General features: G+C 45.3%; 1 protein-coding gene across 2 annotated transcripts in view; it reads left to right on the forward strand.

Annotated features, from left to right (window-relative positions):
- SCAF8 (SR-related CTD associated factor 8) overlaps positions 1-19,464 on the forward strand; it is a 1,826,711-nt gene extending 1,807,247 nt beyond the window's left edge. The window contains exons 24-26 of one of the 2 annotated variants that reach the window (XR_013596231.1): positions 5,954-6,195; positions 6,776-6,929; positions 18,931-19,464. The gene's annotated coding sequence lies outside the window, so the exon portion shown is untranslated. The remainder of the gene's footprint in view (positions 1-5,953; positions 6,196-6,775; positions 6,930-18,930) is intronic. The other variant, XR_013596230.1, reaches the window with a different exon arrangement.
- The last annotated feature ends 3,989 nt before the right edge of the window (positions 19,465-23,453 follow it).

A 23,453-nucleotide genomic window follows, 5' to 3' on the forward strand; every position in this document is an offset into this window, starting at 1 on the left:
CAGACGAAGCCCTTGTGGACTCGCACTAAATAAGGAGAGGGGCACACAGCCCCCCTCCCTGGGCTGATTTGACCCTGGAGACCTCATCCTTCAGGGCCTTGGCAATAAACGGTGGCCTTTCAGTTAAATTGGGAGGAGGCAATGCAGCCCTCCCTCCCGGGATTTTGGCCCTGGGACCTAATCCCTTGGGGCCCAGCTGTATTTTAAAAGGAGAGAGGGGGATGCAGCCCCCCTCCCTGTGCCGATTTTGACCTGCAGACCCCATCGCCCAGGGCCCGGACACTTATTAAGGACGGAGGGGGGCTCCATGGCTCCCCCTATTAGAGCCATTAATTACCCTGTTGACCCCAGGGTCAGCTCCAGCTATGTCCCGGGGTGCCCAACCCCAGGACATGAGGGTTTCCCTGCCCCTACTGGCACAAGCTGAGAAATCTGTGTGTGCTCTCGCTTGGTGGGAGCAATTTCATATCTTCCGCCAAGCGAAAGATAACACGAAGCCCGCTTCCAGCTGGCAGAAGCTTTAAACATGTTTGGGAAACAGATCTGAATATTGCTACTGCCTGCAGGCAGCAGTATTTTTAGCTGCTCCCTGCGGGCAGGAGTAATGCACCAGGGCTCCCTGGGTCTGAAATCCACCTTGGATGGGGGACGCTTCCCCCCTCCCAATTTAACTAAAACCCTTTATTGGCCAGGCCCTGAAAGATGGGGTCCCCAGGGCCTAAATCGGACCAGGGAGTTGGGCTGCGTACTCCCCTCCCTATTTTAAAAGATAGAGGGCCCTGGGGATAGGATTCCGGGGCCAGAAATCAGCACAGGCAGTAGGGTTGTCTACCCCTCCACATTTACAATATGGCTGGGCACCAGTAGATGGGGTCCCAGGGCCAAAATCCATCCAGGGAGGGGAGCTGCATGCCCCCTCCCCCATAAATCCAGCAGTCGGCCCTAGGGATGTGGTCCTTGAGGCCAAAAAAGGCCAGCGGGAGGGCCACATAACCCTTTCCCCTAAAGCAATGTGGCCAGATCAAAGGAATGGGGTCCCCATGGCAAAAATCGTGCCAGGTAGAGGGGCTGCGTGCCCCCCTCCTGGGTTGGCTGCCTTTGAGAGATTGACAAAAGGGCCTGACTACAGGCCAGGCCCTGTGGCCAACCTCCCACCGCACATGGCAGTTGGATTAACATATGGTAAATAAACATTCATTTACGTAAAAAAAAAAAAAACACTGAAAAAAACAAAGGTTACAGGGTCGTTATAGTTAGGACACACTGTTAAAAAACATAGAAATTCGCATAAAAAAACACCAAGGTTACTGGGATGTTATAATTAGGGAATAGAATTAAAAAAAAACTTAGAAATTCACTACAAAAGACAAATGTTACAGGGATGTTATAGTTAGGTTCAGATTTTACACACGCAAAGCCATAGAAATTCAGCAGTTATAGTTATACGGATCTCAAGAAACTATAACGTGTGCCCTAAGGTAACAATAACTCGCTCCCTCACCATGCACTGATAATTACCCCACATGTTACATCAGTCATGACATCTTCTATGACATCATCAATAATATCACTGCAACATTTGCAATAAAATTATTGTCGAGAAAACTATGCATGTTACAGTTACCTTAGGGCAAGAGTTACAATTTCTTGAGATAAGTATAACTATAACTGCTTAACTGCTGAATTTCTATGGTTATGTGTGTGACAAATTTGAACCTGACTGTAACGTCCCTGTAACTTTTTTTGTGTGTGAATTTTATATATATATAGGCTGGAGACTTGTCTTTTGCACTATGGTGACTGATTGATTTTTACTGCAATAAATCTCACTGCAACAAATATGCTTTGGTCCCTACCTGTCTTCTTCGTCGCGAATTCGGCGGATCAGAAGTGTGGTTTCTACATATATATATACATATATATATATGCAGATATATATATAGATAAATAGATAGATAGATAGATAGATAGATTTAGATATGTAAATATACACAGTTAAATATTTTAAGCAAACATGTCTTTTAAGCAAACAGCTGGATTGACGGACAGACGGGCGGGCAGTAGCTAGATAGATATATAGATAGATAGATAGATGAAACTTCTAGAGCAGTGATCTTCAAACTTTTTAATGCCACTGTCACCCCCCCCCCCTGTGGAAAAAACAAATAATCGCCCCCTTCAGAATGTTTCACAATTAATCTATTAAATTGTATTTATTAAAAGTATCCACAGTGTGTGACTGGGCTTTTTAAGAGAGTACCTTCCCTTTTGACACACACTCACAGCTAGGATATAAATGACAAAAGATGTTAGTGATGGCCCATTACAGAGCATAGTCCCTCTTTTGGCCAGAGCCTGGAGCCCCCCCGCGCCCCTCCCCACCTACCCGGTTTCACCTGAGGCCCCCCCCGGGGGGAAGGGGTGTACCTTAGTTTGAAGACTCCTGTTCTAGATTGTATTGTATTGTAATTGCATTTATATAGCGCATACTACCCCTGACGAGGCTTCAAAGCGCTATTTCGGCGAGTAGCTCGCTACTCCGGACCCATAGAGGATTAGTGTTGAATTAGTATAGTGAAACATGCAAGTACATTTTAAGTGGTGGATAGGTTAGTCAGTTATTTGGATTCGGAAGGATAGCAGAAGGATAGAAGAGAAAAAAAGGTTTGTATTTATTTAGTGCTTGTTACCCATGATGAGGTGTTGAAGCACGCGACTCCGGAAACCCATGAAGGATTAGTGGTGAATTAGTATGGTGAAATATGAAAGTAATTTGAGTGGTGGATATTAGTCAGTTATTTGGAGTGAGAAGAATAGCGGAGGGATAGAAGACGAAGAAAGGTTTGCATTCATATAGCACCTGTTAACCCTGATGGGTGTTGAAGCGCTTTTCTGACGAGTAGAACGCTACTCCGGAACCCATAAAGGATTAATGTTGAAAATTAATATAGTGAAATATGAAGTAATTTGAGTGGTGGATATGTTATTCAGTTATTTGGATAGAGAGGGGTAGGTGGCGGGATAGAAGAGGGAAAGAGGTTTGTATTTATATAGTGCTTGCTACCCCTGATGGGGTTTTGAAGCGCTTTTTTGGCGAGTAGCATGCTACTCTGGAACCCATAAGGATTGGTGTCGAATTAGTATGGTGAAACATGAAAGTAATTTGAGTGGTGGATATGTTAGTCAGTTATTTGGATTGAAAAGGGTTGGGGAGGGGTAGAAAAGGGAAAAAGGTTTGCATTTATGGGGTTTTAAAATGCTTTATTGGCGAGTAGCACGCTACTCTGGAACCCATAAAGGATTAGTGGTGAATTAGTGTAGTGGAATATGGAATTTAAGAAGTGAGCATGTTAGTCTGTTATTTTGATTGAAAAGGATAGTGGAGGGATAGAAGAGTGAAGGATTTGGATTTCTTTTTTTAGGTCATAGCAGTAGGAGGAGGCTTTTGAATAAGTAAAAAGGGGTTTAGGAGGGGAAGAGTCAGAGGGAAGAGTTTAGAAAGGTTTGTTTTGGGGGATCGGTATAGTAAAAGAGGCTTCAGATGATGCAAGAAGGGGTAGAGTAAGAGAGAGTCTATTTTGGGGATCATAGTAGTGATATGGGGTTTGGGATAAATGAGAGAGTGGATGTAGAAGATATATTGATAGATGTATAGGGTGAGAGATTGGGTAGTGCATTGGAAAGAGTAGTAGAAAGAAGTATGAGATAAGTCAGAAAGATGGGCTAGAATATATAGTAAGAGAAGTATAGGCTGAGAAATAGGGTAGTGCATTGGAAATGCTAAATTAGAAGAAAGTGCTGAATATATAGATCCATAAGTACATTGAAAGCATATAGATGCATAAAGGAGGTAAGTATATGTAGATTAAAGATATTGATAGAGGTACAGGATGAGAAATAAGGTAGTGCATTGGATATGCGTTTTCAGGAGAAAAGTAACAGACACACAGATCCAAGTACATGGAAGGTACATAGATGCTCAATGGAAGCTAGTACATGTAGACCAACGATGATTTTTTCTTAGCAACATAATTATTCTACATGTTTATGCAAAGCAATACACAAAGATAGGTACATATCTATAGTGAAAATAAATGCTTATATACAGAGAGATATGCTGTAAATTTCTGTTTGCATGGGGTGCTTATGTGGGGATGAGCCAATTCTTGAGTAGTTTTCTGAAGATAAGGTGGTTATGGGTAGATTTTATGTTGGGGGATAAAGAGTTGCAAAGTTTGGCTGCTTGAACAGAGAAGGATGTGCCACCAATGATTTTTTTTTGTATCTTGGGATTTTGAGGCGAAATGCCCCTTTAGAGCGGGGTTTCCTTTGTTGAATGTGTTTGATGATTGTATTCTCGATGAAGAGCAGTCCCATTCCATGTATTGCTTTGTGGGCGATACAAAGTAGCTTTAACATGGATCGTCTGGCAACCGGTAACTAATGCAGGGCTTTCAAGGCAAGATGGACAACAGCTGATGAGAAACAGTACAATAGCAGGTAAAAACAAGCATTGGCAAAGCCAAGAGGTCTGCCTGGCTTTGAGATTTGTCAATGGTTGTTTGTCATGGTTTTTGCAAAACTTTACTGCAGGGGAAGCTGCAAGGTGCTCCATAAACTAAATAAAAAACAAACTGTGGCAAAAAGCAAAAACATTGCTTTGGTCTCAAAAAGCGCACATTGCCACTGTAGTCCCTGTCTCTAATGTGAATGTGTTTCCTGTGAAAGGGCAGAATGATGTCTCTCACTGTGAAGTTAGTCAATATGTGAAGTGAGTTGACCCATTGCCCCCTGTTGTATACTGGAGAGGGTGGAAAAAATGTGAACGACACAATACAAGCTAATAAAAAGGGCTAGCTGAAAGTGCATATAAGTATATTGTACATAACATTTTATTAAAATCAAAAGGTATGGGCTATTGTCAGACCTAAAATGAAATCAATCCTGAAACAAAAGGCACCCAGAGTTCATCTCTTAAATCCCATGCATTCTACCAAAGATATTCAAATTCAACCATTTTTCCAATGTCAACCACATAGTGATAGTTGAGACAGTGAAAATAGATGGCAATGGGAGGGTACTTAGAAGGTAAAAAGCACCGGAATTACAACACATAAGTGGTATAACATTATTTATAGGTCTGGCCAAGACTAGTAAGAGATGTACTAAACAGAAAACGTTAAGAAGACAGTGATAGCATAGGCCGAGCTAGGAGTCACACCAGTATGTTTTTTCTAGACTGTTTTAACAGGTTCAGCTTCTGCTCTTGTTCTCTCTTGCAGAGCACTATGTTTGAAAAGGCTTACAGGGCAGCCCATGTCACTTTCTGTCATATTGCGTAAGAGGACCCTATTTATTGAGAGTAATGGAAGTATCTTCAATTCTTGATAAGAAACATCAATTTATTTGGTGAATTTTCTAGTGGACGTAGTCCCTTAATATCTGTATATCTGTTATATTTGTACAGGGCGGTTGTAACCTGGCCAGATTCACCACTAGTGAAGTGCTTTTGGATACCCTGGGGCCTAGTCTTATTTGACTGTTCTGGGGTGAGAGGAGAATAATCCACACAGGACTTCCATTTGTTGAACGTGCCCTATGAATCCATTGAGAATGGGCTGGACAGCTGCCAATGGCCATTTACTCTATGCTGGCTTTGCCGCATCTCAATAGGCTATGTAAAATGGCTAATAGTATCCTCCCCTGATTGGTTGTTATAGAAAGTATTGTGTTTAATCCAAAACCCTCTTGTAGGAGCTCCAAGCTCCAATTGGACACAATGTAAAACGTTTCTCTCAGGACTTTGATTTACTTTGCTTCAGGGTCTGCTTTATTCATATGCACTCATGTGATCTACATCTTAACAGACTGTGCATGTCTAACTGCTTGAATTGGTTTGAAACATTAAAATGCTAAGGAATCTCTTGTTGTGTTTTCTCTTTCTTTACCCTAGGTTCAAAGATCATTGTCAATGAAGATGTCACCGTTTGGGAAAGAGAAGGGCTTAAAAAGCCTCCTCTGCAGTTGAAGCGGGTGCCGACAAGAGGTGCTTTACCATTACTGGTTCGGAAACTGCTGCATGACAGACGGTAGACAGAGGAGATTCAAAAGTGAAAATTCATCATAAAGATGGACCTGAAAAATGGGCACCATAAAAGTGGATTGCATGTAGCTCCCTTTTTAACGTAGGACGAAGTAAGTGAACATTTGTTGGGGGGAACTTTCTGGGTAAAGAAAACGATTGCTGCAAGCAAAGAGTATCCGAAACATCTAGTCAAGGACCAACATGTATTTTTATTTTTTAATGCAATGGTGATCATGTCACGATTTCTTTACTCTATAAAATGTTGTTTTACTTTACCACTCCTTTCATTGTTCCTTAAATCCTCCCTAAGTAGTGGACAGCGTTGTTTGGTAAGTTGTATTCTTCCCACAACAAAGTACAGCTAAAATCCTGTTGAGGCAGGTGCGTTATCCCAGTGCAACCGAGATTGCAAACCAGAGCTTGTATTTGATGCAAGTTGATTACATGCAGAGGACAGGCAGTGCAGCAGGGCCTTAGGGCCTCTTGAGCCCACTCCAGTAAGCCCTTTTTCCAGTGCTCTAGCCTCGGCACTCCTGAAGAGACCAAATGTTTAGCGATTCGCCTTTTTGCAAGGTCAGCACCCAACACCCACATTCATATCCTCATTTTACAGTGCTTCCTCTTTGGACATATAATTAACAGACATGTTTTAATAGATGTAATTATATTGAGGCTTGCTATTCCTTTCAGGGTCGTTATTCCTCATTCCAGAGACCCTCCGTCCCTGAGCACACCTATGTCAGCAGCAAAAAAACAGCCTTGGGAGCACTACATCTGCCGCAAAGGGATAGCCTTCCAGGATAGATCAAGTCCAGCTTGCAGGGATCATATATGTTTTGTGAAGGTAATGACATTGTATTAATTTAAAACAGGCATTTGAGGAGATCTTAACTTGCTCACATGCTTTCTTCTGCTACCTGAAATAAAGGCTGCCAGCTTGGTATTCCAAACTTTGGGAAGGGGGAGCGGACCCAGGAGCTCACTCCGGGTGTCTTATCCCACAAAAAGGCGAGCTCTGACAGTATACAATTTGTGTCTTCTTCAGTCATGAAATAATTATACACTCTGAGATAGGCTATATGGTCCTTTCCTTCAAGAGACATTTTTCAAAGGTAGAATTTGTTTAGGCCATTGGTGGCTTCATACGTGAAAGTTGGAAATTCTTGACCTAAAATGACAGCTTACTCAGAGTTCCTTCCTTAGCTTTGCATCATTTCTTCCAGACTTCAAGCATCTGAACACATTGTTTATAGACTAGCTTCATGATTCACAAAGCTTTTTTTTCGGCACACGTCAGTCTTAGCTAGGAAAAGTCATAATGAACACATGCCCGCGTAACGCGTGATTCACAGAAGTACGGGCCATTGTAATTCGTATGTGTGTATGACGCATGGATCTCCTTAGTTGAGGTCACACATGTAGATCTTTACTCATATTAGAAACATCGAGCTTCCAAGGATATTGTCTGAGGAGTAGCTAGGGAAATTAAATGAAAATTAGTATGTTTCGATCCTCAACCACCATCCTAGTATGAAGTCGAGGAGTACACAACATAAAACCTAATGAGGGCACTCCCTGTCTTGAAATGTGCTATCAAGCACAACTCACTTCTTCATCACTGCACCACCACCACCACCATCAAATTCATTTAGCAGACTTCAGTTTAACTTTATTGCACAAGTTTCTTCTTAATCACATTTCGTTGTAGTTAGTTTCATCTAAAACATTACGCAGTTATTCAAAGTAGTAAAGACTACATTGCACCTAAGATTCGTGTTAAAGTCAACACAGAAACTTTACAAAATCCGTTAACCTTAGTTGAAATTCCATAACTAATTCTAGATCATTTTAAGATGTGTAATAGCATTTTCAGTTATATTTCAAGATATAGGAATCCTTTCCCCATAGTAGGGTTCCATCAGTTTTACCAAGCAATAACTTTCCTCGCAAATAGTACATAAATCTCTTAAAGTTTACTTCACTAATACATATCCCGATTCCGTTTTTCACCTACCAAATAAGATCTTTCAGTATTTATAATTAGCTCAGAAAACGCCAAAATTGTGTTTGCCTAAAAATATCCCTCTCAATATAGGTGGTGAGAGGACCACATACTTTTATATTTTTCGCTACTTTCTCTTTATTGTTAGAAATGACCTATTGTTTGAGTGGTATTTCGCCGGATATTTGCCTTCACCACCCTATCTTTTTTTCTGAACCCGTTTTTTGTTGGCTTTAGGACTCTTCACACTTTACTCCTGTTAACCAAGAACTTGTGCTCTCCCTTACAAATATGGTAAAATTGGTACACCCATAATTAGCACATTTAATGTATTTACAAGTCCCTAGTAAATGGTACTTCTTGTACCCAGGGCATGTAAATTAAATGCTACAAGTGGGTCGGAGCACTCATTGTGCAACCCACTAAAGTAGCACTGTAAAAAATGTCTCAGGCCTGCCACTGCAGCTTTCAGTGCAGTTTTAAACTGACATCTCAACCTGGCAAAATAAACCTTTTGCTAGGCCTATACCTTCCTTTTTAGGGCTCGGGCCTACGTCACCACGAAGTGGGGCGGGGCTTCCGAGCTCTTATGTTAGAAAAAAAAAAAATTCAGAAAGGGGTCCGGGCTGCCACATTCCAGAAAGCGCGTGGTTTTTGCGTGTGATATTTTGCCATGTGCATGGTAATTGGTCCAGGCAAGGCTGTGTTTAAGTAAGGCAGCACGCCATAGGGCTTTGGAATTTTTTCAATGTCCACTTCCTGCATAAAGTGTTCGGACACGCGCAGAAGAATACATAAATCCTCAATTACCAGCTGTCCGAGGTGCCGGTAATTGAAGGCAGATGGTGCTGGGAGCGTGTGCACTGCTGTGTTTTTTTTCCCTTGAGCTCTGTGTGCGCGCCGGCCAGCAATGTAGAGAATCACATGCATCAGATCTTGTTTTTTTAAACAATTGCGATCGTGAAAGTGATCTCTTTCTGTGCTGCTTGTTTAAACAATTGCGATCGCAAAAGTGATGCTTTCTGTGCTGCTTGTTTAAACAATTGCGATTGCGAAAGTGATGCTTTCTGTGCTGCTTGTTTTTCGTATGTAATCTTGTTCTTCTACGAACTCGATGGTAGCGGAGTATCCCATCCTCACCCTCTAGGTCACTTCATTAATTTTCCACGAGTCCGCCGTGTCTGGTGGCGAGTGCAGAGTGGTAGTGCAGAGTGCAGAGTGGTAGTGCAGAGTGGTAGTGCAGAGTGGTAGTGCAGACTGGTAGTGCAGACTGGTAGTGCAGAGTGGTAGTGCAGAGTGGTAGTGCAGAGTGGTAGTGCAGTTTGGTAGTGCAGTTTGGTAGTGCAGAGTGCAGAGTGGTAGTGCAGAGTGGTAGTGCAGAGTGGTAGTGCAGAGCGGTAGTGCAGAGTGGTAGTGCAGAGTGGTAGTGCAGAGCGCAGAGTGGTAGTGCAGATTGGTAGTGCAGAGTGCAGAGTGGTAGTGCAGAGTGCAGAGTGGTAGTGCAGAGTGCAGAGTGGCAGTGCAGAGTGGCAGTGCAGAGTGGCAGTGCAGAGTGGCAGTGCAGAGTGGTAGTGCAGAGTGGTAGTGCAGAGTGGTAGTGCAGAGTGCAGTTTGAGAGTGCAGAGTGCAGAGTGGTAGTGCAGAGTGGTAGTGCAGAGTGGTAGTGCAGAGTGGTAGTGCAGAGTGGTAGTGCAGAGTGCAGAGTGGTAGTGCAGAGTGGTAGTGCAGAGTGGTAGTGCAGAGTGGTAGTGCAGAGTGGTAGTGCAGAGTGCAGAGTGGTAGTGCAGAGTGGCAGTGCAGAGTGGTAGTGCAGAGGGCAGAGTGGTAGTGCAGAGTGGTAGTGCAGAGGGCAGAGTGGTAGTGCAGAGTGGTAGTGCAGAGTGCAGAGTAGTAGTGCAGAGTGCAGAGTGGTAGTGCAGAGTGCAGAGTGGTAGTGCAGAGTGCAGAGTGGTAGTGCAGAGTGCAGAGTGGTAGTGCAGAGTGGTAGTGCAGAGTGGTAGTGCAGAGTGGTAGTGCAGAGTGGTAGTGCAGAGTGCAGAGTGGTAGTGCAGAGTGGCAGTGCAGAGTGGTAGTGCAGAGGGCAGAGTGGTAGTGCAGAGTGGTAGTGCAGAGGGCAGAGTGGTAGTGCAGAGTGGTAGTGAGAGTGCAGAGTGGTAGTTCAGAGTGCAGAGTGGTAGTGCAGAGTGCAGAGTGAGAGTGCAGTTTGAGAGTGCGAGTGGTAGTGCAGAGTGCAGAGTGGTAGTGCAGAGTGCAGAGTGGTAGTACAGAGTGCAGAGTGGTAGTGCAGAGTGGTAGTGCAGAGTGCAGAGTGGTAGTGCAGAGTGCAGAGTGGTAGTGCAGAGTGCAGAGTGGTAGTGCAGAGTGGTAGTGCAGAGTGGTAGTGCAGAGTGGTAGTGCAGAGTGGTAGTGCAGAGTGCAGAGTGGTAGTGCAGAGTGGTAGTGCAGAGTGGTAGTGCAGAGTGGTAGTGCAGAGTGGTAGTGCAGAGTGCAGAGTGGTAGTGCAGAGTGCAGAGTGGTAGTGCAGAGTGCAGAGTGGTAGTGCAGAGTGCAGAGTGGCAGTGCAGAGTGGTAGTGCAGAGTGGTAGTGCAGAGTGCAGAGTGGTAGTGCAGAGTGGTAGTGCAGAGTGGTAGTGCAGAGTGGTGGTGCAGAGTGGTAGTTCAGAGTGGTGGTGCAGAGTGGTGGTGCAGAGTGGTAGTTCAGAGTGGTGGTGCAGAGTGGTGGTGCAGAGTGGTAGTGCAGAGTGGTGGTGCAGAGTGCAGAGGGGTAGTGCAGAGTGGTAGTGCAGAGTGCAGAGTGGTAGTGCAGAGTGCAGAGTGGTAGTGCAGAGTGGTAGTGCAGAGTGGTAGTGCAGAGTGGTAGTGCAGAGTGGTAGTGCAGAGTGGTAGTGCAGAGTGCAGAGTGGTAGTGCAGAGTGGTAGTGCAGAGTGCAGAGTGGTACTGCAGAGTGGTAGTGCAGAATGGTAGTGCAGAGTGCAGAGTGGTAGTGCAGAGTGGTAGTGCAGAGTGGTAGTGCAGAGTGGTAGTGCAGAATGGTAGTGGTAGTGCAGAGTGCAGAGTGGTAGTGGTAGTGCAGAGTGCAGATTGGTAGTGCAGAGTGCAGATTGGTAGTGCAGAGTGCAGCTTGGTAGTGCAGAGTGGTAGTGCAAAGTGCAGAGTGGTAGTGCAGAGTGGTAGTGCAGAGTGGTAGTGCAGAGTGGTAGTGCAGAGTGCAGAGTGGTAGTGCAGAGTGCAGAGTGGTAGTGCAGAGTGGTAGTGCAGAGTGGTAGTGCAGAGTGGTAGTGCAGAGTGCAGTGTGGTAGTGCAGAGTGGTAGTGCAGAGTGGTGGTGCAGAGTGGTAGTGCAGAGTGGTGGTGCAGAGTGGTAGTGCAGAGTGGTGGTGCAGAGTGCAGAGTGGTAGTGCAGAGTGGTAATGCAGAGTGCAGAGTGGTAGTGCAGAGTGGTAGTGCAGAGTGCAGAGTGGTAGTGCAGAGTGCAGAGTGGTAGTGCAGAGTGGTAGTGCAGAGTGGTAGTGCAGAGTGGTAGTGCAGAGTGGTAGTGCAGAGTGCAGAGTGGTAGTGCAGAGTGGTAGTGCAGAGTGCAGAGTGGTAGTGAAGAGTGCAGAGTGGTAGTGCAGAATGGTAGTGCAGAGTGCAGAGTGGTAGTGCAGAGTGGTAGTGCAGAGTGGTAGTGCAGAGTGGTAGTGCAGAGTGGTAGTGCTGAGTGCAGAGTGGTAGTGCTGAGTGCAGATTGGTAGTGCAGAGTGCAGATTGGTAGTGCAGAGTGCAGATTGGTAGTGCAGAGTGCAGATTGGTAGTGCAGAGTGCAGATTGGTAGTGCAGAGTGGTAGTGCAAAGTGCAGAGTGATAGTGCAGAGTGGTAGTGCAAAGTGCAGAGTGGTAGTGCAGAGTGGTAGTACAGAGTGCAGAGTGGTAGTGCAGAGTGCAGAGTGGTAGTGCAGAGTGGTAGTGCAGAGTGGTAGTGCAGAGTGCAGAGTGGTAGTGCAGAGTGCAGAGTGGTAGTGCAGAGTGGTAGTGCAGAGTGGTGGTGCAGAGTGGTAGTGCAGAGTGGTAGTGCAGAGGGCAGATTGGTAGTGCAGAGGGCAGATTGGTAGTGCAGAGGGCAGATTGGTAGTGCAGAGTGCAGATTGGTAGTGCAGAGTGGTAGTGCAGAGTGCTGATTGGTAGTGCTGAGTGGTAGTGCAGAGTGCAGATTGAGAGTGCAGAGTGGTAGTGCAGAGTACAGAGTGGTAGTGCAGAGTGGTAGTGCAGAGTGCAGATTAGTAGTGCAGAGTGGTAGTGCAGAGTGCAGATTGAGAGTGCAGAGTGCAGAGTGGTAGTGAAGAGTGGTAGTGCAGAGTGGTAGTGCAGAGTGCAGAGTGGTAGTGCAGAGTGGTAGTGCAGAGTGGTAGTGCAGAGTGCAGAGTGGTAATGCAGAGTGCAGAGTGGTAGTGCAGAGTGCAGAGTGGTAGTGCAGAGTGGTAGTGCAGAGTGCAGAGTGGTAGTGCAGAGTGCAGAGTGGTAGTGCAGAGTGGTAGTGCAGAGTGCAGAGTGGTAGTGCAGAGTGCAGATTGGTAGTGCAGAGTGCAGATTGGTAGTGCAGAGTGCAGAGTGGTAGTGCAGAGTGCCTAAAACACATTGCCATTTACAATGCCATTATCTCTAACTTAAAACAAACCCGAGCCCTAATGCATTCCTAATGCTTGTTAATACTTATAAGTGACCACTAAGGAAGGCCCTAACAGCTCATAGGGCAGAATGCATGATATTTAAAATGTAGGCCATGCATACGTCGTGTTTTACATGTCTTGACAGTGAAAACCCCTCAAAGTTGTCTTTCACTTTAGCAAGCCTATCTCTTCCATAGACTAACACTGGTTTACCTTATTACGTTTAATAAATGCTAATTTACGTTTGGAAACAGTTAGAAAGATGCTTCTTCCATTTATTTGAATCATAATCTAAAATAATATTCAGTGGTAAGGTCTTATTTTAAATTATTATTTTGGAAATGCCACTTTAGAAGTTGCCATTTTCCTGCCTAAATGTGCCTCTCTGGCAGTGTCCAGGGTCACATGACTGGTAGTGCCTTTCCTCTGTTGTGATGCGTATTTCTCCCAGACAAGGAACATTGAGGGCCTTGGACGTGGCGTTGGCTTCCCTACAGCCGCAAATGAAGGTACACCAGCACTTCATCCAGGATTTGCAGAGGAGAATCCGGGTCCTTGAGGAGCAGGCTGATGACGCAGAGGGCTGCTCCAGAAGGACTAACATCCGAACCCTGGTTTCAGACCTTTATTGACCCTACCGACCTCCCTGCCTTCAATTCCTTGGAGAGAGCCCATATGGTTCCAGCCCAATGGCAACCACCGACTCTACATTGTGTCCGATGCTTGCAAAACCCTTTCACTTCAAAGACAGGGACGCCCTGCTGCGGACAACCAGGGTGTAGGGGCGACTAAAACTTGAGGACAAGACTGTCATGCTCTACCCAAACTATACCCAGGCTGTACAATGGCAGAGAGCCACTTTCTTGGGGGTAAAGAAACACCTGCGACAATCAAACCTCCAATACTTTCTTTTTTTCTCGGCTTGCCTCAAGGTGCTATTAGATGGCACCTCGATTTTCTTTTCTGACCCTGGAGAGGCTTGAGACTGAGCAGACAAACACCTCACTGCTGCCCGCAAAGACACAAGTGTGGCGTCTCCATGCACAGTGCGCCCTTGATGCAAGAGAAGAACTTGAGCTCACAGGGATCCTTCCCCAGCTGTTTCCCCAAACAAGAAGGCCCAGGCTTTGGAGGAAATCATCGCAGACAGATATCGGGTGGTCAGGCTGCTGCATCCCTCAGTGAAGGAGCGGGGACCACAGGTGGGGAGGGTGGACCTCATATCTTCACCAAGGAGGAAGACTATGACTTCTGTCATGGTTTCCCCTGCAATTCCCAGATTCTCCCACTGGTGACCCCACAACTGCTAATCAGGTTTATTTGCATGCCTGCTGCCCAGAACCCCAAAAATGTGCTTATACTTGGAGACCCCACATGCCGATATTGTTCATTGCCCTGCCACCAAGTCCCTTCCTTGCTATTCATTAATCACTTTTAATCACTTGCGCTGCCCGGTTTAGGCATACCACCATTTGCGGTAGGCTCCGACAAATGTTGAACTCCTCAGTTGCCTCACCATTGGTTATCCCTCACTTGTACCTAGGCCAGGTTTCTAATACAGCTCTTGTCGGAGCCCAGCACAGGCACCACAGAAACGGCTGCGGCAGGCCCCCCATGTGCGCGGTGGAGCTCTGTCCGGCTTTCCCTGCTACACATCCGATGGCTACGCAGGCACCCAGTAGGTTGCTCATCCTCAATGGACACTGCCGCCATACAGCTCAGAAACTATATGCGGTGAAATCATATCTTAAGTGACAGCGCGCCGTTGTAATTTTCCTACAGTAGACCCACACTAAAGCCCCTGAACGATGCATGCTACTACCTACTCAGTATACGCTCAAGGCAAAATGGTCGGCATTCGACGAGGTCCTAGACACGACAATAGACAGGGAGGGGCGATTTGTGATCTTGAAAGGCCGGTTGGATGGCTCCAGAATCCTGTTGGGCAGCATTTATGCCCCAAACGTAGATCTGTGTTCCTTCTGGGACATACTTTTTGGGGTCCTGGCATAAAAAAACACACATTCCATAGAACCTGGGGGAGACTGTAATTGCATGTTGGACCTCCACCTGGACCGTTCACACCCTCCTCTCCCTTGCTCCCCACAGCACTTCCACTCAGTGTTTTGCCAGATGGGTCAAACAGTGGGCACTTACAGTTGGGCAAAACATCCCAATGATCGGGTATACTACTTTTAATCTGCACCCCACTCTTGATATATGTGCGCCTAGACTGCATTCTCTTTCCCAGACCCTCCTGAGCGAGGTGCACTTGGAGAAATATCTGGGCATGGTGATCTTGGATCAAGATGTTCACGCCGTTGATGTGCAGTGGAGCGCCCCTCTTCCCCTTACACCAACATGGAGACTTCCCAGGGACTGCCTGGAAGACCCAGTCTTCCGGAGCTCACAGGAGACCCACATGCACCAATATTTCACTGAATATCAAAAAATACTGCATCCACCAGAACAGTGGAGTGGGACGCATTTAAGGTCATGACACAGGGTTGCGCCTGCCTGCAGGAGGATGGGGCGGGAGTGCGTCAAACTCTCGACAGGGAGATCGCAGACTTAGAGCGCAAAATCCTGGCCCTAGAATGAAAAGCGGACAGGGATGGCACCGAAAGTCCATCACTGACTGAGCCAAAAAACAACACGTTACACTCTTGGAGCGCTTGCGGTGTTTTAATTTCAGTGCTTCGCCACAATGTCCACCACGAAGAGGATAAGTCCGGCTGCCTGTTGGCCTGGCTGATTCATAGAGATACTCTCTTCAGCCCTATACTAGAAATTTCTGCTCCAGAAGGGGGCACCCTGCAGGCCCAGTCTGACATTTTGGGAGCCTTCCATGATTATTACTCCACAGTATACGCAACACCCACTCACCCTGCCGCCGGTGCGGTGGATGCCTTCTTGGCTGGGCTTTCTCTGCCCTGTCTTGAGGCTGCAGCTCACGAGAGCCTGGACACCCTCATCACTACTGCCCACCGAGGAGAAACAAACTATCCATGACCTGGCATGGATCAAAACTCCTGGCCTGGATGGCCTGCCTGCCGAATCTTATATGGCCTTCGCACTACTCTTGTGCACCGCCTAATGGAAATGTAAAATGAAGCTCCGAACACTGGGGAGCTGCCAGCCTCCCTCCATGAATCCTTACTGTTCTCCCTGCAGAAACCCGACAGAGACTCTACCCTTTTGGCCTCCTGTCAGCCAATAGCCACCCTCGAAACTGATTACAAACAAATTGGCAACGTTCTAGCAGGCAGGTATGCACAGGTTCTCCCCAAACTTATACACCCTGATCAGAATGGCTTTGTGCCCGTTCAGAGTACCTCACAATATATCTCGTGTCTTGTTTACTTACAGGACCAGGTCCCAGCTCGGTACCCCTGAGACCCGTGCTTCATCCTGGATTTCGAGAAGGCATTCGGCATGCTGACGTTTTAGTACCTGTTCCGAGTGCTAACCCTCATGCGGGTAGGCAACGCTCTCCTACGGTACATGAAATTGCTTTACATGAAGCCCACTTCCAGAGTGCGCCTTGGGAGACTCATTTCATCAGCCTTTTCGGTGGGCAGGGGGGACCAGACAGGGTTGCCCTTTCTTCCCCCTTCTCTTTGCGATAGCGATGGAGCCGCTCGTTGTTCGTCTCCATCGGGAGGGACAAGATTGGGGCACCTCTAGCTGACAGCCTACTTGTGGTGTCCTTATATGCAGACGACTTGCTGCTGTATCTCTATGATGTACGCTCAGATCTCTCCCCCTGACTGCCACTTTCCACGAGTTTGCCGATATGGTGGGCTTCATTGTTAATTGAGCAAAATAATGCATTTGGGCCACATTGTTAATTGGGTTAAATCATGCGTTTACCGTTATGTACAGGGATCCCCCCCATCTCCTCAAGAGGTGTTACTAGACGGGGTCTCACTTAGTTGGCGAGGTACCACGGTCCGGTACATCTGAATACCTGTACCACTCGGCTGCTGATCTCCTCAACGGGAACCTGGAACGGGCCCTGTCATTGCTGTGCTTCTGGAAACAGCTTACACGAGTGGTAACGGGGAGATAGCCTTCTCAAAGATGATTATCCTTCCCCAACTCCTGTATTTATTTTACACATCTCACCCTGGTACCTCCCTGCTTCTTCCTCCGAGACCTGGACATTCTATTGCGGGAACTGCTTTGGGGGATCGGTGCCACCGAATGGCCTAGGTGAAGTTGCAACTGCCTACCAGTATGGGAGGGGGAGGGGTAGGTGCCCCTTCTTATGAGGCATATTTAATTGCAGTGGCTATCCCGCTGGCTAGCGGGAAGGAACTTAGGTGAGATAGGCCAGGGGTCGCGCACCCTCACTGCAACAGCAGCACGTACCTTTCTGTTTCCAAAACACACACCTCCATCTCCAGGGTCCACTCATATAACCATAGCTTGACGATGTATGGTCATGGTACATTTCCTTACTTGGCACATTACACCATATGCCTGTTTTCTCCCACTGCAAGGCCTTTCGTGTCCGTACACTGCACCAGAACTATGCCATTAGCACAAGCTCTCCCTGGACTGAGGACTCTGACAATGCGCGGGGGAGTGCCGACAGTGCCATTAGTGGTGGCATCTCCTAGGGCAGTCTGTAAGTGGGGATAAACGAAGGGTGAGGTCCTCACATATGAGGAGGCCAGTCGACTGCGCAAAGTTCCCCCTCTCCGTGCCTGGGACGCACTACTGGACCAATTTCGCCAACTAGCTCCCCATGTGACCCCCTCTCCCACCTTACCTCAGTACTCGGCGGACCCCTTGCCCCTTTCCAAGGGACCCCAGTCACAGTACCCCAGTCCAATCCACAGCCCCGAGAGGCTCCCCCACACAGCTTGGCGCTAAGTGGGCAAATGCTCTCTCCCCACATCAACTCGCCCTAGAGGGTCATGTCTTCCCCCTCCAACAATGCCATTCAGGTTGAGACTCCAGAAACTCCTCATAACTCAGCCAACTTGCCGCTTCCTTCAGACGCTCAGATTTTCCTCTTATAGACTGGGCCCCTCCGCGCTCTCCTCCCACCCCGCCCGCCCAGTTCTTTATTAACTTGGCCACATAGGACACTCCTCCTGTATTTACCCCAAGCCAAGGGTACGCCAGACACATAGATATTGCAGAGCCTACATTCCGTAAGTGCTATGGTTGCCCCCCCCCTCCCCGGTTGGTCAGGGACTCGGCACGAACTGTTATCTGCTCCTGATGTCGCACTATTCCTATGTATTCATGTACTTGCTGATGATATCATGATGTCCCCGAAACGATGGGTGCTTATTTATATTTGTTTACTGAAAAATTTCAATAAAGCCAATTTAAAAAAAACATGTTTCCCTGCTTGAATGTTACTTCTTTAGTCATATTTAATTTTTAGGCAAATGCAACCAGGTTGTTATTGTTGGCTTGTGGCATAATTTGTCCAATATTTTTGCCTAGTAAGATGTGACGAGCATCCTTCTCCTAGGTGGATGGTGTTTAACTACTTCTTCTTCTAAATGTTACTGATGGTGATTAGTTTATTAAAGACAAGGGTGCCCATCATTGGTCCACATGGCTAGACCTCTGTCAAAATTTCAATATATCTACTTAAGATGTGCATGCTTACAATGATTGATATAAATTCTAGATCGCTTGTGGTCAGCCTGAAATAGTGAAACTGATCTGATGCTTCGGAACCTCCCTGAGTTAGCGAGGTAGGAAGGAAAGGAGTGGATATTATAAATCAGTGGGGGCTTTGTTGTAGGACCAGTGCGGGTGTCCAAGGTTCTTCTGAAGAGCCTGCAGTGGTTTTGCTAATTTCTAGGGGTTCCAGATACTAATACTGCCCGATTCCTCTTCATGCCTCTTTCTTCCATGATCCTACACTTCCTGTCTCTTTATCTTACTCTTCAATGTTCTTTTCTTTCTCCGCTTTCTTCCCCTTTCCAGTCTTTTTTCCCCATCTTTTCTTTCTTTTCTGATTCCCATGCTCTGGGTCAAAGTCTCATAAAACCTGCTCCCTAAAACACATATTAAGAATTATTGGTAACCATCTAGGAGAGTATATATGGGTAGCCGTCTGGAAAGTATATATTTTATGACTCTGCTATATGAAACTACAACCATAATTGTGTAGTTATCACCTGTTGGAATATGTCTATAGTAATCCGCAACTTTTCTTCTAATAGGATACAGTGTATAAGCCCTGAAGACATGGTATTGGACTCTCATTCTGCTCTGGAGCCTCAAGTTGACGTCACCCAGTATTGTGTATGCTGGTGTTTGTTTCACATCAGCACTCGTCTTTTGACTTTGAAATGTTGATTCAGATTATTACAGTGACCAGGAGTGTACCTTTGTATGCTACACGACCGAGCCTTTCGAATGTCCATTCCATTGCTACTGAAGGCTGTATGAACCAAAAAAGGCCATGGTGGTCATAGGATCCAAAGGGAGTAATAAACCAGGGATAGTCTAAGCAGTGGCAATATTTCATATACAAAAAATGCCATTGAACTTGCCACAAGTCTTGAAGGACAACTACACAAATTCAAGGGCAAGTATGGAAAAGTACACTCAGCAAAGCACACATTTCAGCAAATATCCCTTGCTTGAATTAGGAAAGAAGTATTTAAGATTATGGAAAATGTTGTCATTGTTTACCTCACAGTGGTAATATAAAAAATAAAAAATGAAAATAAAAATAAATTTTTCATGCTAAAGTGTGCCGAAAGCCTTCATTCATAATTGAACATGTTTTACATTTCCTATACACAGTGTTTAGCTGGGGTAATTTAAAGTGAATCACTTTTTCCTTGATTGCCCTATTGTCATTAAGAGATTTCTGTGCTGAAAAGGAGAAACTACAGTAGTGCTTAGAAGTTGTTGGTACTTCCTGTACCTACAACGCCCTTGCAGTTAACAAACTTCATTGCCCTTCCTTTCCTTTGGTGAGGCTTACCTCTTGATTGGATCTCTCTCCTACCTTTCAACCCTCTCATCTTCAGTCTCCTGGTGCTACCTTTCAAGCCGTCAGTCTCCTGATCCTCCGTTCTCTTGCCGCAAACCTCTACCAGTTACATACATATATTCACTCAACCCCTACAAGAATACATACACAAGGCCTTGTACTGTCCTGTTCTCTACCTCACATCCATTGGTGACACAATGTTCTCCTTTGTGTTCTCGTATCATCTATATGCAGATGATACTCATAGTTTATGCTCCTTTTCTTCTTTCACATACTTCGTACAAGAAAAGATGTTGGATTGGCTATTGGACACTGGATGTCACTTACGTTGCTGATCTCGAGTAAGACTAAAGACATTTATTTATTACTCAGATTCATAAGACCTCAAAACACATCTCTCTCAACTCATGTTCAATACTGACATTTTGACCTCCACCAGGGTCCAAAAACCTTGGGCTACAATTTCATCAAAATAAAAAAACTTCAATCATTAATCACTACCTACCTAAGGCAGCCAGATTCCAGCTCCTCAGTATTAGGAAAATCCAGCAGTAGCTCCCACCCATGCTTCCAGGCCCCAATAAACACCCATGGACAAATTTAATGAGATTTCAATCAACAGAATACAGCAAGGCAACTCGCTGTGCTGCATTACTTAAAATAGAGAAAGTAGAAATTCATCACATCTAATAAAATATGACACACTTCTGCTCTTCCGAGCACTGCAATCTATGTGCTGCCTAGCGCCAATGCAGCCACTCTTACACCATGCTGCATGAGTGCTTGCATTAGGGGCAGTATTGTTTTTGTGCAGGTAAACACAATCCGTAGAATGCAGCACACATGAGAAGAGGATGTAAAGAGGATAAATAAATATATTTTTCCTTGTTATGCCAGCCTCTGGCAGGAACACCATTTTAGAGCAAACCCAGGTTCACAAGTCTTTGTGAATCTGGGTTTGCATCAAAATACAAGAATGGCTGCATGGGAACGCCAATGCTACACCAATGTAACGCCTACCCGACACAAGGTAACACAAGGCAGCGCAATTCGCTGCCCGCCTTTGTAATTACTAAACCATGCAAAGCTACGCAAATCGACTTTACATGGCTTAGTAAATGCCAGAATGTATTTTGCGTTGGGCTGCCCCACAAAAGTTATGCATCTAGTGCAAAATCTTAATAAATCTGGCCAGTCTAATGTGAAAGCCTATTGGTAACAGTCCCCCAATTTGCTCTTTCTATCTTTAATAAGATTATAATTTTTTTTAAAGACATAATTTGCCATCACATCCATATTTACATATCCCCACCTTGTTGCATCAATAGCAAGCTGGATAGCTGTCTATCGGCCACAGGAACCATATAAATTACCCACATGTTTGAAGCAATACAGGGAGTGACTTCTGCCTACTTCTCACAACTAATCTCCCCCACACACCATAATGCTCCTTGATCAGCCAGACTCTAAAACCCCTGCAGACACTCTAGGTTCAGCTTTTGTGAGTTCCTTGGTCCCCTTCTTTCGCACACCTTTATATTCCAGCTCAGGATAACCCCTTTCCTTTCGGAGTTTAAACGAGGGCCTGTACAAGATATCTTGTCTCCTAATTGACCAAACACTAGGCACAGGCTCCTCCTTCTGTGCCTTCTACATTATGAAATTATGTATAAATGCATAAATGTAAAAATGTCGACATCTTCTTGCCAGTCTACAAAATATTTGTGGCCTTGTATCATCCACCATTCTTATCTATGATAAACTTCTTTATGTCACCCACCTCATCACTAACCTGGTTTTATGTACTTACATAGCCTAACATTTGTACTATGAGTATCTTACCTAGTAGGATGATGCATCCTGCTTTGTCAGGTTGGTATTCCAATGTACCACCACTGGTTGTATGAAATTACAATGCATGCCTTTACCATGCATCCTTTTCCAAACTGTGCCTTAACCATGCAATGCCTTTACTATGCAAGTCTTTACCATGTATACACCTTTACCACATGTCTTTATAATGCAAGGTAAGTATATATAAGGTAAGTGATATATATATATGTGTGTGTGTGTATACATGTATGTATACATATTACGTAAAACTATTATTTTATTTTTATTTGGGAGACACCCAAATTCCCCCATTTTTTAAGAAGCCCCAACCCTCGCCCATTTTTAAATTTAAAAAATCTGTATGTGTATATATATATATATATATATATATATATACATATTTTTTTTAATGAAAAAATCATAGGTTTCAGGGGCATTATAATTAAAAATTAGCATTTAAAAAGCTTAGAAATTCACTGAAAAAAACCACAGGTTTCAGGGACGTTATAGTTAGTTGGACATTTCACTCATACAAAACCAGAGAAATTCGGCTGTTATTGTTAGTTGAGCTAACTATAACTCACGCCCCCGCAATGCACTGCTGATGATGTCACATATTAATTCATTCATGGCATTGCAGGGGCGCAAGTTATAGTTAGCTTAACTAACTATAACAGCCAAATTTCTCTGGTTTTGTACAAGTGAAATATCCAACTACCTATAAGTCCCTGAAACCTGTGTTTTTTTTCAGTGAATTTCTAAGGTTTTTTAAATGCTAATTTCTAACTATGCCTACAGAGGTAGGACATGTGCAGAAAGAGGAAGAAAAGCGCAGAAAGAAGCAAGAGAAATGCAGAAAGAGGCAACAGAAGTCCAGAAAGACTACGAAAAGTGCAGAAAGAAGCATGATATAAGCAGAAAGAACCAACACAGAGGTGCAGAAAGAGGCCTTGTTGCAAAGTCATCCTGTGCCCCCAACTTTTTGCTGACTGCTACTGGTTGTAACTGACTCGGACTAACCAGGCCCGGGGCCAGTGCTATGCTGAAGGAAACTTAGAATACAGTGAAAACACCTACATACACTAGGGTACACTTTGGGTTGGGATACCCCTGTGATTGGCATGACATGCCCTGTAAGGCCCTAGTACATAATAGGACAGTAGTATTAAAACTACCTCTAAGTCAGAGGTCCACAAAGAGGCAAGAGAAGTGCAGAAAGAAGCAACAGAGGTGCCAAAACAGGCTAGAGAGGTGCAGAAAGAAGCAAGTGAAGTGCACAAAGAGGGAAGAGATGTGCATAAAGAGGCATCAGAGGTGCAGAAAGAGGCAGGAGAGGTGCGGAAAGAAGGAAGAGAAGTACAGAAAGAGGCAATAGAATTGCTGAAAGAAGCAACAGAGGTGTGGAAAGAAGAAATAGAAGTGCTGAAAGAGGCGTGAAGCATGTAGAAAGAGCTAGAGAAGTGGAGAAAGAACCAACAGAGGTACAGAAAGAAACAAGAGATGGGCAGAACCAGCAAGGAAATGTGCAGAAAGAGGGAACAGGGGTGCAGAAAGAGGCAAGAGAGGTGCAGAAAGAGAAAAGAGGGGTGCAGAAAAAAGCAATAGGTTCAGAATGAACCAACAGGGGTGCAAAAAGAAGCAAGAGGAGTACAGAAAGAGGTGGAAGAGGTGCACAAAGAGGCAAGAGGGGTACAGAAAGAGACAGGAGGGGTGCAGAAAGAAGCAGGAGAATTGCAGAAGGAGGCAAAAGAATTGCTGAAAGAAGTAACAGAGGTGTAGAAAGAAGCAAGAGACGTGCAGAAAGAAGCAATAGCAGTGCAAAAAGAACCAACATAGGTGCAAAAAGAAGCAAGAGCGGTACAGAAAAAGGTTGAAGAGGTGCACAAAGAGGCAAGAAAGGTACAGAAA

Source organism: Lissotriton helveticus, chromosome 6 (genome assembly GCF_964261635.1).
Source record: "Lissotriton helveticus chromosome 6, aLisHel1.1, whole genome shotgun sequence".
Taxonomy (NCBI): domain Eukaryota; kingdom Metazoa; phylum Chordata; class Amphibia; order Caudata; family Salamandridae; genus Lissotriton; species Lissotriton helveticus.